Raw genomic sequence first — 16,204 nt, 5'->3', positions numbered from 1 at the left:
GGAAGTTATGGGCAGCTTAGGAATGAAACAATTCAAATCTATACCATCAAGAATGGCTGAGAGCACAAGAAAGGTGGCATCAGACATTAAAGACCATGTTGAGGGCTTATAGTCAAGACTATCCAGATGATTGGGATAAAGGAATTCCATTTGTACTTTTTGCAATCAAAGATACAACAAATGAATCAACTAAATTCAATCCATTTGAATTAGATTTTGGGTATGAAGTGAGAAGACCATTAAAATTGATTTAAGGAGAAATTGGTGAGTCAGAATTCAGAGACCACATGTTTAGATTGTGTGTCAGATTTTAGGAAATGACTAAATAGAGTGGGGGAGTTGGCTAGACAGCATTTAAAAGTATCAGAGCATACAATGAAACAGGAAGCAGACAATAAATCAAAAGCATGCAATTTTGCTATCAGAGGTAAGGTGTGAGTGTTACTTCCAATAATAGGTGAACCTTTTAAAAGGAAGGTTTAGTGGACTTTATCGAGTTAAAAGGAGTTTGAGCGAGGTGAACTATTTGATAAGGATTCCAGACAGAAAGAAATCTCAGAGTGTGTCATGTGAATATGCTCAAAAGATATTTTGACAGGGAAGGAAAGCAAATGAGACTGTGTGACTGGTGACAACAAAGAGGGAAGAACTAAATTAAGAGAATTCTCAATTGGATATTCATAGAATCATAGAGTCATACAGCATGGAAACAGACCCTTCGGTCCAACCCATCCATGCTGACCAGATATCCCAACCCAATCTAGTCCCACCTGCCAGCACCCGGCCCATATCCCTCCAAACCTTTCCTATTCATATAGCCATCCAAATGCCTCTTAAATGTTGCAATTGTACCAGCCTCCACCACATCCTCTGGCAGCTCATTACACACTCCTCAAATTAAATTGGACAATGAGAAAGTTATCAAAAATTAGGATAAATTATTGAGTTATTTTTCAGGGGAAAATCCAAATGACCTGAAAGGATTATTGCGATCACATGGGGAGATAAGCTGGGAAGAACGAACCTAATAATGCATGACGTAGAGATAGGAAATGCTGTTCTGATTAAGCAACATGTTTGTAGGTTTAATCCTCTAAAGTTGACACAAGTTCAAAAGGAGATTGAACACAAGCTCCAAGACAACATAATCCAAGTGAGTTACAGTGACTGTAATGGTGCCAAAACCAGATGGCACCCAACAGTTATATGTGGACAATTGCAAAGTCAATGCAGTTACAAAGTCTGATTCATATCTGATCCCACGTTTGGAAGACTGTATTGAACAGGTGAAACAACAAATTTATATTTCAAAGTTGGAGTTCCTTAGAGGATACTGGCAGATACTTTTGTCCAAAAGAGCAAAGACAATTTTGGCTTTTGTAACACCAAATGGACTGTATCAATTTAAAGGAGAAAGCAGACGCTGGAGATCAGAGTCGAGAGTCGGGTGCTGGAAAACCACAACGGGTCAGGCAGCAACCCAGGAGCAGGAGAATTGAGCTTTCAGGCATAAGCCCTTCATCAGGAATGAGGCTTGTGAGCCAGGGGGCTGAGGGATAAATGGGAGAGGGGTGAGGCTGGGGGCAAGGTAGCTGGGAATGCAGTAGGTAGAGGAAAGTGGTGGTGATAGGTCGGAGAGGAGGGTGGAGCGGAAAGATGGGAAAGACAATGGACAGGTCAAGAGGGTGGTGCCGAATTGGATAGGTTTGGGAATGGGATAAGGTGGGGGGAGAAGAAATGAGGAAATTGGTGGAATCCACATTAATCCCGTGTGGTTGCAGGGTCCCAAGGCAGAAGATGAGGCACTCTTCCTCCATGCATCTTCCACTCCAGAAAGGACATGCAGGTCCTGGGCCGCCTCCATCACCAAGTTCTAACCACCCAATGCTTGGAGGAAGAACTTCTCATAGTCATAGAGTCATAGAGATGTACAGCATGGAAACAGACCCTTTGGTCATACTCATTTATGCCAACCAGATATCCCAACCCAATCTAGTCCTACCTGCCAACACATGGCCCATATCCCTCCAAAACCTTCCTATTCATATACCCATCCAAATGCCTCTTAAATGTTGCAATTGTACCAGCCTCCACCACTTCCTCTGGCAGTTAATTCCATACACTTACCACTCTCTGTGTGAAAAAGTTGCCCCGTAGGTCTCTTCTATACCTTTTCCCTCTCACCTTAAACCTATGTCCTCTAGTTCTGGACTCCCCGACACCAGGGAAAAGACTTTGTCTATTTATCCTATCCATGCCCCTCATAATTTTTTAAACTTCTATAAGGTCACCCCTCAGCCTCCGACGCTCCAGGGAAAATAGCCCCAGCTTGTTCAGACTCTCCCCATAGCTCAAATCGTCCAACACTGCCAACATCCTTGTAAATCTTTTCTGAACCTATCTTTTGGATAGGAAGGAGACCAGAATTGCACGCAATATTCCAACAGTGGCCTAACCAATGTCCTGTACAGCCACAACAACTCCTGTACTCAATACTCTGATCAATAAAGGAAAGCATACCAGATGCCTTCTTCACTATCCTATCTATCTATCTACGACTCCACTTTCAAGGAGCTATGAACCTACACTCCAAGATCTCTTTGTTCAGCAACACTCCCTAGGACCTTACCATTAAGTGTATAAGTCCTGCTAAGATTTGTTTTCCCAAAATGCAGCACCTCGCACTTATCTGAATTAAACTCCATCTGCCACTTCTCAGCCCATTAGCCCATCTGGTCAAGATCCTATTGTAATCTGTGGTAACTCTCTTCGCTGTCCACTACACATCCAATTTTGGTGTCATCTGAAAGCTTACTAACTGTACCTCTATGTTCGCATCCATGTAAATAACAAAAGTAGAGGACCCAGCACCGATCCTTGTGGCACTCCACTGGTCACAGGCCTCCAGTCTGAAAAACAACCTTCCACCACCACCCTCTGTCTTCTACCTTTGAGCCAGTTCTGTATCCAAATAGATAGTTCTCCCTGTATTCTGTGAGATCTAACCTTGATAATCAGTCTCCAATGGGGAATCTTGTCAAACGCCTTGCTGAAGTCCATATAGATCACAACTACCACTCTTCCCTCATCAATCCTCTTTGTTACTTCTTCAAAAAAACTCAATCAAGTTTGTGAGAAATGATTTCCCATGCATAAAGTTATGTTGACTATTCCTAATCAGTCCTTGCCTTTCCAAATACATGTAAATCCTGTCCCTCAGGATTCCCTCCAACAACTTGCCCAGCACTGACATCAGGCTTACTGGTTTATAGTTCCCTGGCTTGTCCTTACCACCCTTCTTAAACAGTGGCACCACGTTAGCCAACTAGCAGTCTTCTGGCATCTCACCTGTGACTATCGATGATACATATATTTCAGCAAGCGGCCCAGCAATCTCTTCTCTAGCTTCCCACAGAGTTCTAGGGTACATCTGATCAGGTCCTGGGAATTTATCCACTTTTATGCATTTCAAGACATCCAGCACTTCCTCCTCTGTAATATGGACATTTTGCAAGATGTCACAATCTATTTCCCTACAGTCTATATCTTCTATATCCTTTTCCACAGTAAATCCTGATGCAAAATACTCATTTAGTATCTCCCCCATTTTCTATGGCTCCACACAAAGGCCGCCTTGCTGATCTTTGAGGGGCCCTATTCTCTCCCTAGTTACCCTTTTGTCCTTAATGTATTTGTAGAAACTCTTTGGATTCTCCTTAATTCTGTTTGCCAAAGCTATCTCATGTCCCCTTTTTGCCCTCCTGATTTCCCTCTTTAGAATACTCCTACTTCCTTTATACTCTTCTAAGGATTCATTCGATCTATCCTATCTATACCTTACATATGCTTCCTTCTTTTTCTTAACTAAACCCTCAATTTATTTCGTCATCCAGCATTCCCTATACCTACCAGCCTTTCCTTTCACCCTAACAGGCATGTACTTTTTCTGGATTCTCATTATCTCATTTCTGAAGGTTTCCCATTTTCCAGCCGTCCCTTTACCTGTGAACATCTGCCCCCAATCAGCTTTTGAAAGTTCTTGCCTAATACCTCCAAAATTGGCCTTTCTCCAATTTAGAAATTCAACTTTTAGATCTGGTCTATCCTTTTCCATCACTATTTAAAATCTAATAGAATTATGGTCGCTGGCCACAAAGTACTCCCCCACTGACACCTCAATCACCTGTCCTGCCTAATTTCCCAAGAGTAGGTCAAGTTTTGGACCTTCTCTCGTAAGTAAGTCCACATACTGAATCAGAAAATTGTCTTGTACACACTTAACTCTCCATCTAAACCCTTAATACAATGGCAGTCCCAGTCTATGTTTGGAAAGTTAAAATCCCCTACCATAACTATCCTGTTATTCTTACAGATAGCTGAGATCTCCTTACAATTGTTTCTCAATTTCCCTCTGACTATTAGGGGGTCTGTAATATAATCCCAGTAAGGTTATCATCCCTTTCTTATTTCTGAGTTCAACCCAAATAACTTCCCTGGATGTATTTCCGGGAATATCCTCCCTCTGCACAGCTGTAATGCTATCCCTTATCAAAAATGCCACTCCCCCTCCTCTCTTGCTTTCCTTTCTATCCTTCCTGTAGCATTACTATCATGGAACATTAAGCTGCCAGTCCTGCCCATTCCTGAGCTATGTTTCTGTAATTGCCATGATATCCCAGTCCCATGTTCCTAACCATGCCCTGAGTTAATCTGCCTTCCCTGTTAGGCCCCTTGCATTGAAATAAATGCAATTTAATTTATTAGTCCTACCTTGTCCCTGCCTGCCCTGACTGTTTGACTCCCTTCTGTTCTCAACTGTACCAGTCTCAGATTGATGTCTTTCCTCACTATCTCCCTGGGTCCCACCTCCCCCCGCTAACCGCCCCCACCCACCCCCACCTTACTAGTTTAACTCTACCCGAGCAGCTCCAGCAAATCTCCCTGCCAGTATATTAATCCCCTTCCAATTCAGGTGCAATCTGTCCTTCTTGTACAGGTCACTTCTACCCCATCTTCCGCCTTGGGTCCCTGCAACCACACCAAAGCACTAACTACCAAAAGTGAAAGAGTATTCCAAAATAAAACCTTATTCAATTTCCATGGTTGAAAGCACAACACTTTGAGAAGACAAAGCATGAAATACAGAACTGTTTTCATTGCACAAATATGCAATTCTTAATCTTAATTCCTGGAAACTGAACTTAAAAAAAAGCAGACAACATTTTCTATGCGGTGCAAGGCATTTAACATAATGACTCATATGATCCTTTCTAAATCTATTATTGGCCCAACAAAAATAAAATTGACACTATAATTCTATATTTTAGTACTTTACACAATAAGCTATGGAAGAATAAGATTTCACAATAAGTCATTAAGTATATAATAATCATCCACATAAGCAGGACTTATAAAACTAATTCTGGCATTGTCTGTCTGTTTACATCTCAAAGTAATTTCTAAGCTATAGAAATGAAGTTTACAAAATCAAAGCTCAAAGCACAATGACAATGACACATCAGAAATTTAAGTATCACATTCAAAGCACTTTCTACAATTGTCAATGCATATTGTGAAGGAATGCTAATTTTTAATACCAACCATCATGGATAAAGACAGAATGGGATGAATTTTAGTTATGATTTTTTTCCCCTCTTAAGCCAGAACCAGCAAGTTATTGATCATTTCACTCTTTCACCATTTTATTCCTATCCCTTAATGTTCTGCACTGAAAAGTATTCCCAAAGTTTTGAGTTAAAACAAAACTCAATCTTCGCTATAAAACCCCCAACTCCTCCCCCCCCACCACCCCCCAAAATCAAAGGTTGGGTTTATTCTCAAAGTATTTAAAATGTCGGGCACTGTTTTCTACTTCATTCATACATACACACAAACATTCAAAGTAGAAAGAAAGAGAAAGGGAAAGAAGGAGGTTACAATGCATGAATTTCTTAAAAATAAAACAAAAATGTTGGTAATTGTTTAATTGACACAGTCGACTGAGTCAGTGTTCAATTGGGAGTCTATCAGTTGGATAATCTTGCAGCCATTATTTTTTCCTGGGAGCTGAGATGCAGGTGGATGGCTTTCAAAGGTGCAAAAATATTTCCTGTCCTTCAAGAATTATTCCAGTTTCACAGGCAAAATCCAAGTTTCTTTCCAGAGATCAGATATTTAGGAGAGATGGATGAGAAATGAAGGCTCAGTTAGGGCACTTGAGAGTTACAAACTAGCCAGGAAAGACCTAAAGAGAGAACTAAGAAGGGCCAGGAGGGGACATGAGAAGTCATTGGCAAATAGGATCAAGGAAAACCTTAAAGTGCATCAGGAATAAAAGAATGACTAAAGTAAGATTGGGATCAATCAAATACAGTAGTGGGAAGTTGTGCATGGAGTCAGACGAGATAGGAGAAGCGCTAAATGAATATTTTTCCACACTCTTCACACTGGAAAAAGAAAATGTTGTCAAGTAGAATACTGAGATATAGGCTTCTGGACTGGATGGGATTGAGGTTCACAAGGAGGCAGTGGTAGCAATTCTCAAAAGTGTAAATATAGATAGGTCCCCTGGGCCAGATGGAATTTATTCGAAGATTCTCTGGAAAGCCAGGGAGGAGATTGCAGAGCCTTTAGGTCATCAATGTCTACAGGAATAGTGCCAGAAGACTGGCAGTACTGCTGATGTCATCTTTGCATCATCATCATTGTCGACAGGAATTCTGCCAGAAGACTCAAGGATAGCAAATGTTGCTCCCTCGTTCAAGAAAAGGAGTAGAGACAATCCTGGGAATTATAGATCTGTGAGCCTTACTTCGATAAAATGTTGGAAAAGGTTATAAGAGATAGGATTTATAATCATCCAGAAAGGAATAAGTTGATTAGGGATAGTCAACACGGTTTTGTGAAGGGCAGGTGTTCTTTGAGAAGGTGAATAAACAGGTGGATGAGGATAAAGCAGTTGATGTGGTGTATATGGGTTTCAGTAAGGCGTTTGATAAGGTTCCCCATGGTAGGCTATTGCACAAAATATGGAGGCATGGGTTTGAGGGCGATTTAGAAGACAGAGGGTGGTGGTTGTTGGGAAATGTTCATTCTGGAGTTCATTTACTTGTGGTGTACTTCAAGGATCTGTTTTTGGAGCACTGCTGGTTGTCATTTTTATAAACGACCTGGATGAGGGTTTAGAAGGATTGATTAGTAAATTTGTGGGTACACTAAGGTTGGTGGAGTTGTGGATAGTGATGAAGGATGTTGCAGGTTACAGAGGGACATAGATAAGCTGCAGAGCTGGACTTTGAGGTGGTAAATGGAGTTTAATGTGGAAAAGTGTGAGGTGATTCACTTTGGAAAGAGCAGCAGGAATAAAGAGTACTGGACTAATGGTAAGATTCTTGGCAGTGTAGATCCCTGAAAGTTGCCACCCAGTTTGGTAGAGTTGTTAAGAAGGCATACGGTGTGATAGCTTTTATTGGTAAAGGAATTGAGTTTTGGAGCCATGAGGTCATGTTGCAGCTGTACAAAACTTTGGTGTGGTCGCACTTGGGAGTACTGTGTGCAGTTCTGGTCACCGCATTATAGGAAGAAGGTGGAAGCTTTGGTAAGTGTTCAGAGGTGATTTATTGGGATGTTGCCTGGTATGGAAGGAAGGTCTTATGAGGGACTTGAGACTGTTTTCATCCGAGAGAAGAAGGTTGAGAGGTGACTTAATTGAGACATAAAAGTTAAACAATGGCTTAAATAGGGTGGACAGTGAGAGCCTTTATCTTCAGGTGGTGATAGCTAGCATGAGAGGACATAGCTTTAAATTGAGGGGTGATAGATTTAGGACAGATGTCAGAGGTAGTTTCTTTACTCAGAGTGTAGTAGGGGCATGAAACACCCTGCCTTCAACAGTGTTAGACTTGCCAGCTTTAAGAACATTTAATGGTCATTGGATAGACATATGGATGAAAATGCAAAAGTGTAGGATAGATAGACTTCAGATTGGTTCCACATGCTGGTGCAATATCGAGGGCTGAAGGGCCTGGACTGTGCTTTAATGTTCTATGGTGGGCAACCTTCAAATTTCTAAGCCTTGGAGCTGCTCTTTTCAAGATACTGAAGGAGCAACTGACATCAGAAGTCAAAACCGTGCTCTTAAGCAATTCAAGTGCAGGTTCCAGTTATGTGACTGGATAGTTTTTGCTAAGCCATTCAGAGAAATTACATACTTTGTTCATCCTAGTAAAAATGATTGTTGTTAGGTAAAGCAGTGCTGATAGCCAATGTCAGTGACTAATTGAAATTAACATAATTAACATTTTGGTATCAGGTAGTCATTTACAATTCCTTTGTGTCCTGGACCTTATAGCAGCCAGGGCATATCTAAGCAATATTTGGTGACAATAGCTCGTAGGCAAGTCTCCAAGAGCTGTTAATGCACTAAATGGCTTTTACTTGCAGAAAATTCAAGAGGGTTTCAGTTAATTCCAGTTATGTGACTATAGCAGCCATCTTAAGAGCCCGACAGTGTTGATCTTTTTTTAAATTAAACAGAAGAATCATTTTGAAAATCATGAAGTTTTACTAAAAGAAAAGATTTTCCTTTGCATGTTCTGGTCTTTACACTATCCTATGCTAACCATCACGTTTATTGTTAATGTACACTAGTTATACAGAAATTCACTTTGAGGTGCTATAGCTATGATGCTGTGACTTTTGAGCTATGAATCAAGGTTGTTTGAATGTGACCAAAATGTTAACAAGGTACTGAACAAACAACTAAAATATTTTTAAAAATTATTATACATAATAAAGCCAGAGAAATTTAAATGGTAGCTGAATAGAGTCAACAGCTAAGAAATACTACTTATGGAAATAAAAGGGGCATGTAACAATCTGGACCAAATATAAAGAATAAATGAACATATTAAAGAAGAGCATTTTGTGAAATCAGTTTTAGTTTTCCTTTATGGGATATGTGCTGTCAATCCTTGTGATAAATAGGTTGGTAAACTTTGTAGAAGTTAAAGAACAAACATTTATTGCTACCGAAGCATCACAACAAGCCAAAAATCTTTTTTGTTTTGAATTAATGTTTAATGATAACAGAGATAAGTAATGAAAATCAATGGGGAGGCCTTGCAGTACAGTGTGTAGTGTTCCTGTCTCCAAGCGAGAAGTGTAAATTTCACTTCAGGATTTAAAGGCCAAGGAAGGTGCATTTATAATGTAAATCCTGCCAACATAAAACAATGGCAGGCAGCAAGAATGGGAGAGATTCCAAGTCAGCCATATGATGAGTAGAAAATGGATCCTTTACTTCAATGTTCATAACAACATTTTTTATAACATGCAGTATAAAGTGCATGTTGCCAAAGCAACTCAGACCCCTTGTGGGAATGGTTGGTTCTTTTGGCCGGACAGTTAGTGTGAATTAGAGTGGTGTTCTGAGCATGAGGTTCAATTGTCACTCCAGCTGAACTTGAATTCAGAACCTGTCTCCTTACACTACTCATGGGGGAGATCATGATGCTGTGGGTTGGACCTGCCTTTGGACAAAGAACAGAAGAAGAATCTTTTAAGATCTCTCCCGAAATAACCTCATTAACATGTGCCACTAATGCTAATCATTGCATGGGCAAGTTTTCCACATCTATCCATTTGGGATTATTCCATATGGTAATCTGAAGTCAAATACAAATAATTCCTAGACTTAGTAACAGCTCATAATTTCCAGGTTGAATTAATTAGCCAGGTTGATTAGCTACACTGTGCAGAAAGAGAAAGCCACAAACTAGTCAAGAGAGAGAGAGATCCTTCATCTAGAAAATCATACAGAATCAGAAAAGGGCAGCAATCTTGCAGGAATCTACAGATCCACTGGAGTAAAATTTACTAACAAATAACTTTTGTTGGGATTGTAACCCTTATTTTGAAGAATGCTCCAATACTTGCTGATGTTCTGGATTTGTTGATGTTTGGTACAAATTTAAGGCACTAGGGAACCTCCCTTGGGCATGGAGCAATGTCACTCTCTATTTGACATAATTCAGTGACCCAATTCCCCTTTTGACCTGGTCCCCATGTAAATTATCATATCTTATTCACAGATAATCATTCAACCTTGAAATCTCATATGACCTCTCTACTCTCAATACCTCAATCATAGATATGGCTTTCTCTGATAACTTCCTTGCTTCCCTTACCAGTCATTGCTTTTCTTCTCCTCATAACTCTATTTCCTTCTGCCATTCATCTTGGAGAAAATACCTACCTTCATCCTCAACGTCAACACCGCACAAAGGTTTCATAATGTCCTCTATTTATGACTATGATTAGACCTTTGCTTTGTAACTCCCTTTCTCCACTGTCTCTGTTGTCAGGCATCCAGATTCAGAAGAAGTATAATGTTCTCCAGTAATCTACAGCAAACTTCGTTTCAATTTTGTTAGAGTTCTTTGATGAAGTGACCAGGAGGGTTGATGAGAACAGGGTGATAGACAGAGTCTATATGGATTTCAGTAAGGCGTTTGATAAGGTTCGACATGGTAGGCTGCTCTGGAAGGTTAGATCACATGGAATCCAGGGAAAGTTGGCAAATTGGAAGCATAATTGGTTTGATGGTAGGAGGCAGAAGATAATAGTGGAAGGATGCTTGTCGAACTGGAGGCCTGTGATTAGTGGAATTCCCAGGGGGTTGGTGCTGGGCCCATTGCTGATTTGGATGAAAATGTACAAGGCATGATTAGTAAGTTTGCAGATGACACTAAAATAGGTGGTATCGTGGACAATGAGGAAGGTTGTCAAAAACTGTAGCAAGATCTTGATCAGCTGCGGAAGTGGGTCGAAAAATGGTAAATAGAGTTTAATATAGATAAGTGTGAGGTCTTGCATTTTGGAAAGTCAAATCAAGGTCGGAGTTTCATGGTGAATGGTAGGGCCGTAATAAGTGTAGTGAAACAGAGGAACCTTGGAGTTCAGATGCAGAGTTCTCTGAAAGTGGAGTCACAGGTAGACAAGGCAGTGAAGAAAGCTTTTGGCACACTGACCTTTGTCAGTCAGGCACTGAGTATAGAAGTTGGAAAACTATGTTGCAGTTGTACAGGATGTTGGTGAGGCCACACTTGGAGTATTGTGTTCAGTTTTGGTCACTTTGCTATAGGAAGAATGTTACTAAACTGGAAAGAGTGCAGAAGAAATTTACAAGGCTGTTGCCCGGACTCAAGGGTCTGAGTTATAGGAGAGGTTAGACAAGCTTGGACTTTTTTTTATTTAGAGCGTAGGAGACTTAGGGGGAGACGTTAGATAAGTGTATAAAATCATGAGAGGCATGGATAGGGTGAATGCACTGTCTTTTTCTCAGAGTTCGGAAATTGGGGAAATCAATCGAGAACTAGAAGCATCAGTTCAAGGTGAGGGGAAAGAATAAAAGGGAACCTGAGGAGAAACGTTTTTACACAGAGAGTGGTACACATATGGAATGAGCTGCCAGAGTAAGGGATTGCAGTGGGTAACAACACTTCAAAGGCATTTGGACAAATACATGGATAGGAAAGGTTTAAAAGGAGGAGGGAAATGGGCTTAGCATGGATAGACATTTTGGTCAGCATAGACCAGTTTGGGCTGACAGACCTGTCTCTGTGCAGCAGAACTCTATGAATCCAAAACTGGCATCTCTTGAACCAGCACTGGCCAAAATGATATATATACCTCAAAAATTGCAAAGTTTACTGCATTCTTCTGTACAATTATTATAGTTTATTGATTTATTTACCTCAGTTAAATATATTTGTTGTTCAATAGAATGGCCACATGAAATTTCATCAGTTGATTCAATTTCGAGTCAATTTCTCTCAAATACCATGATCGACCATAACGTCTGAGTAGTCAGTTGAGGGTGCAAGTGAGAAGGCTCTCTGCTGGTCAGTTTGTTTCAGGCAATTTTGCATTATTATTTTAGTGATTTATGCTGTAAACAAAAAGGTAAATTAGTGATGTGTATACCGCCTGCATTACATTTCTATTACTTAGTATGTGTTTTTTCATTAATAGTGTGGGCCTCTTGATTATCCAGAACATTTGATCAATTGGCACACTCCTGGTCCCATAGGTGCCAGATAATGAAATGTTTACTGTGTTAAAAAGAACAAACCAAGTATCCAAACCCACTTTGCCCACATTGCAAAGATTGATTCCCTTAACGATTGCAACATCACCTGCCTTCACTCCTAGAATAGTCCATCAACCTTAAAAATATAATTTGTTTGTATATTACCTCAGGACTTGACAACTTCAATGTTCACTTTGTCTCCCAACCTTTTCTTACAATCATGTGAAATTCTGGGAATCATATCCTCCATCAGACCATCCAACTGTGATAACAGCCTATATTGTTAGCACTTTATAAAGCTATTTAATCAGTGCATAAGTGAATGTACACTGCGGGAATTTGGATTTATTGTTGTAACAGGGATATGAAGAGTTGGGTTCTGATTATAAATAGATGTTCTTCTGCCTTTCTCCTGATGACTTGTTTTGGATGGATGGAAATTGTTCCATCTGGAAAACTGGGACTTTAATCTTGCAATAAATATTACAACTTTTTTTAAAAGAGAAATGAAGTGATTGTTTTCCTGATAGTATTAGGATTTCCTCTCTGCTCATTATATTTGACAAAAAGCTATCGTCAGAGTATCTGCCAGTTCATTAAACTGTCAGTTTTATTGGGAAATCTTTTATATGTCTGGACATCAACACTTGTTAGCTGCTGCTAATGATGGCGGTTTGTGTGGGAGCCGAATGCCATTTTTTGGAGATTCGCCTGAGGAATAGTAATGGTGACATTGGGCATTTTATCACTTGACATTTAATGGCTTCACAGTTTTGGGCACTTAAAGCTTTTTCTTTTAGCGCATCAAACATCACCTGCATGTGAACTCACAGCTGACAAAATTGTAAAGGAACATTCACTGTGGATACCAGCTTGAAACCTTAGCTAAAGCAAGTTGCAAATTTTTATCCACTGTGTAATATATTATTCATATTCTCTTTACTGCGGACTACCCATTTGTTGAGCAATTTTGCTATCCTGGTATTGCATCAATGCCTTGACATCACAGTCATGTGCATTCATAAACCTAACTGGACCAGCTGTACAAACACTGTGGTTATTTGCTGGCAAGTAACTTCCCTTTCAATTCCTCAAGGCCTTACCAGCATCTGTGAGGCACGACTCAAGAACATGAGAAAATACTGCTCACACACCTGGAAAAGCTCCAACAACATCCGACACTCAACATCATCCAGGACAAAGCATCCAATTTGATTGGTACACCCATCTATCACCTTCAACATATGTGCCCTCTGCCACTAAGAAAAGTGGCAGCAGTGTGCACTATCTACAAGTCTTCCCCAGCAGCTCTTACCAAACTGGCAGGCTGTACCACCAAAGAAAACATGCAGGTTCTCCTTCAAGTCTCACATCATCCAGAATTAAAACAATATTTTCACTTTCATTCATCACTGCTGGGTCAAAACTCTAAAACTTTATAACTAACAAAATTGTGGGTGCACACACACCACACACAGTCAGCAGTATTGTAAGAAGGTGGCTCTGAGATATTCTCATGGGGAATATGGACAATAAATGCTGGCTTTGAGGCATCCACACTTCATTATCAAAGAAAATCAAATTCAGGTCTGAAAAAACAATAAATCCTTTATAATAACATAACCAGCTAACCATATGCATTTAGTTGCGAACATTGGTCAGCACTGCTCTAGGGTCAAACAGTTCTCTACATAGACTGAGCAAGTGTCCAGCAAGAAAATAATGGTAGTAGTTAACATGAATGCTGGTGATAGCTCTCAAGAAAACATCACATGCCAACATCCCAGTCATCCCATTCAAATGACTGTCATAGAATTGTTGATTTTTCAGACAGCACCTAGAATTGTTTTGGAACTCTTGCTTTAAGGAGCAGCATATGACTGGAAGAAAACGAGGCTGCCTCTGTACCTAAAGGCAAGTACAAACCCAACAGCCATCCAGCTCTCTTCCTTCCATGATGGGGAAAACAATGAAAAACCACTAAGTTAGCAGTTTGAAGACACACAAGATATATATTAAGTAAAGGGAAATGCAAGTCAGAACATTCTAAACATAGCTACATCAGGCAGTGTAAGGGTAAGGGTCAAGAGTGTAGTGCTGGAAAAGCACAGCAGGTCAGGCAGCATCTGAGGGCAGGAGAATCCACACTTCGGGCATAAGCCCTTCATCAGGAATTATGCCCGAAACATTGATTCTCCTGCTCCTTGGATGCTGCCTGACCTTCTGTGCTTTTCCAGCACTACGCTCTCAACTCTGGTCTCCAGCATCTGCAGTCCTCACTGTCCACTGTAAGGGTTAAGGTTGCACAAAGATGAAATTAAATTTTATTCTTGAATGCTAACATATAATGGGTCCAATGGAAGGAAATTTTCCACATGAGCTTGGCGGATGGGTAGTCTGCATCATACTATTTAATAATTCGTACCCTTGAGTAGTATTCTGGTGTTCATGGGTCCATGTTTACAGCATAGCATTGGTCTCCTAAAAGCAAGAACTGGGATTTTCTTGATCTTTCAAATAAAGTTATAATCGTGACCATCACATAATGGACAAACAAGAACACCGGATATATTATTCTGCTGGATGGAACCATACCACATAGTAAAGTTGCCATAGTCCCACAGGACCATAGATCTGTTCTCTCACTAGAAACAGACAAATGATGGGGAGTTTAACGTGGTTGTATAGGATTTGAACACATGCTGTTGGCATCACTCTACATTGCAAAGCAGCTGACTGAGTGAACCCAGTTTCAAGTACACCACGAGAACAGATCCAATTGATGTTCAGGTGATTACATGAACTAATGGGTACAAAGACAATGGCTTCCATTGCCAAGATCAAAACACCACTTTTGTAGCTGGCCTCAAAGTCCAGATGTTTTCTTATGCCATAACAAAGTATGAACTGTTACTGTGAATAAAAATTTCAACGCTTTGTTAACATTTTCATGTAAAATTGATGATGCTGAGCTAAAATTCTGAAATTTGACCAAATGTGTGAACATAGCAAAATCTATCTAATAGTAACAAAACCCTAATATACCTTGGCTGCTGTGCAAGACTGAATGAAGAAACATGAGGCTGTATTCTCCAGTGTTGCCAATTAGATTGGCTTAGTGCCAGTAAATAATAAACATCAGATCAGAAAAGTGCTGCTTTCATATGGAAAATGTGTAAAGTAGGTGTTAGCATCTTTTGCTGTTTGGGAATACGTAAATTTCTTTACATTGGCATCCTATCTTCCAAACTAATGTGATAAAAGTTCACTTACACCCACGTTAGAATGTTTTAAAAGTGAATCATGATCTGCCTTTTCCTGCTGAAACAGGCTGCAAACCAGTATTGTGCTAACTCCTCACTTAGAGTCATAGAGGCATAGCATCATACAGCATAGAAACAGACCCTTCGGTCCAACCAGTCCATGCTGAACATAACCCCAAACTAATCTAGTCCCACCTGCCCGCTCACAACATGGCATACACTGCTGGTTAACTGGCTATACTCGGAACAGCGGGCTGAGCAGCCAGATAAGCAAATGGAACACCAGGATAAAGCACTAGGATTGTGGTGTTTGAGATGTAAAGGATCACTGACATAAATATCCATGATCTTAAATTCAACATGAACACAAAATATGCCAGACGCAGGAAGAAAATAAAATCAAAGCTGAAACCCACAACTACTGTCCCAGATGGGAAAAAAAACAGTTAAAAAAAACTCGAGGATTTTGAAAATAAACACTGTGGTTATATTTGTGTTCTATGTTTAAGTAGACGAGTCACACCAGTATGTGTCATTTGATAGTTTTGCTAGTTTTTCCATCAAAGGTAGTTGAGAGTGATATAGAAGGTGCGTAACCTGAGAAGATCTGCTAAAGTATGTGAACAATTTTTACAATGTTAAAAATCACACAGCAGTAGATAATTCCTGTTCCTATTTCTAATGGCCTTATTAAGTTTCTTCGCTCCCAACAATATCAGTAACGGCACTTTAAATAATCTGAACCAACAACAAAAATTACGGGTGAAACTCAGCAGGTCTGGCAGCAACTATAGGGAGAACGCAGTGACAGTTCATCAGAATCTGAAATCAGGTCCACCAGGGAAATGGA

The sequence above is a fragment of the Chiloscyllium plagiosum genome, chromosome 13 (assembly GCF_004010195.1).
Source record: "Chiloscyllium plagiosum isolate BGI_BamShark_2017 chromosome 13, ASM401019v2, whole genome shotgun sequence".
NCBI lineage: Eukaryota > Metazoa > Chordata > Chondrichthyes > Orectolobiformes > Hemiscylliidae > Chiloscyllium > Chiloscyllium plagiosum.
Note: the sequence above shows the minus strand (reverse complement) of the source record.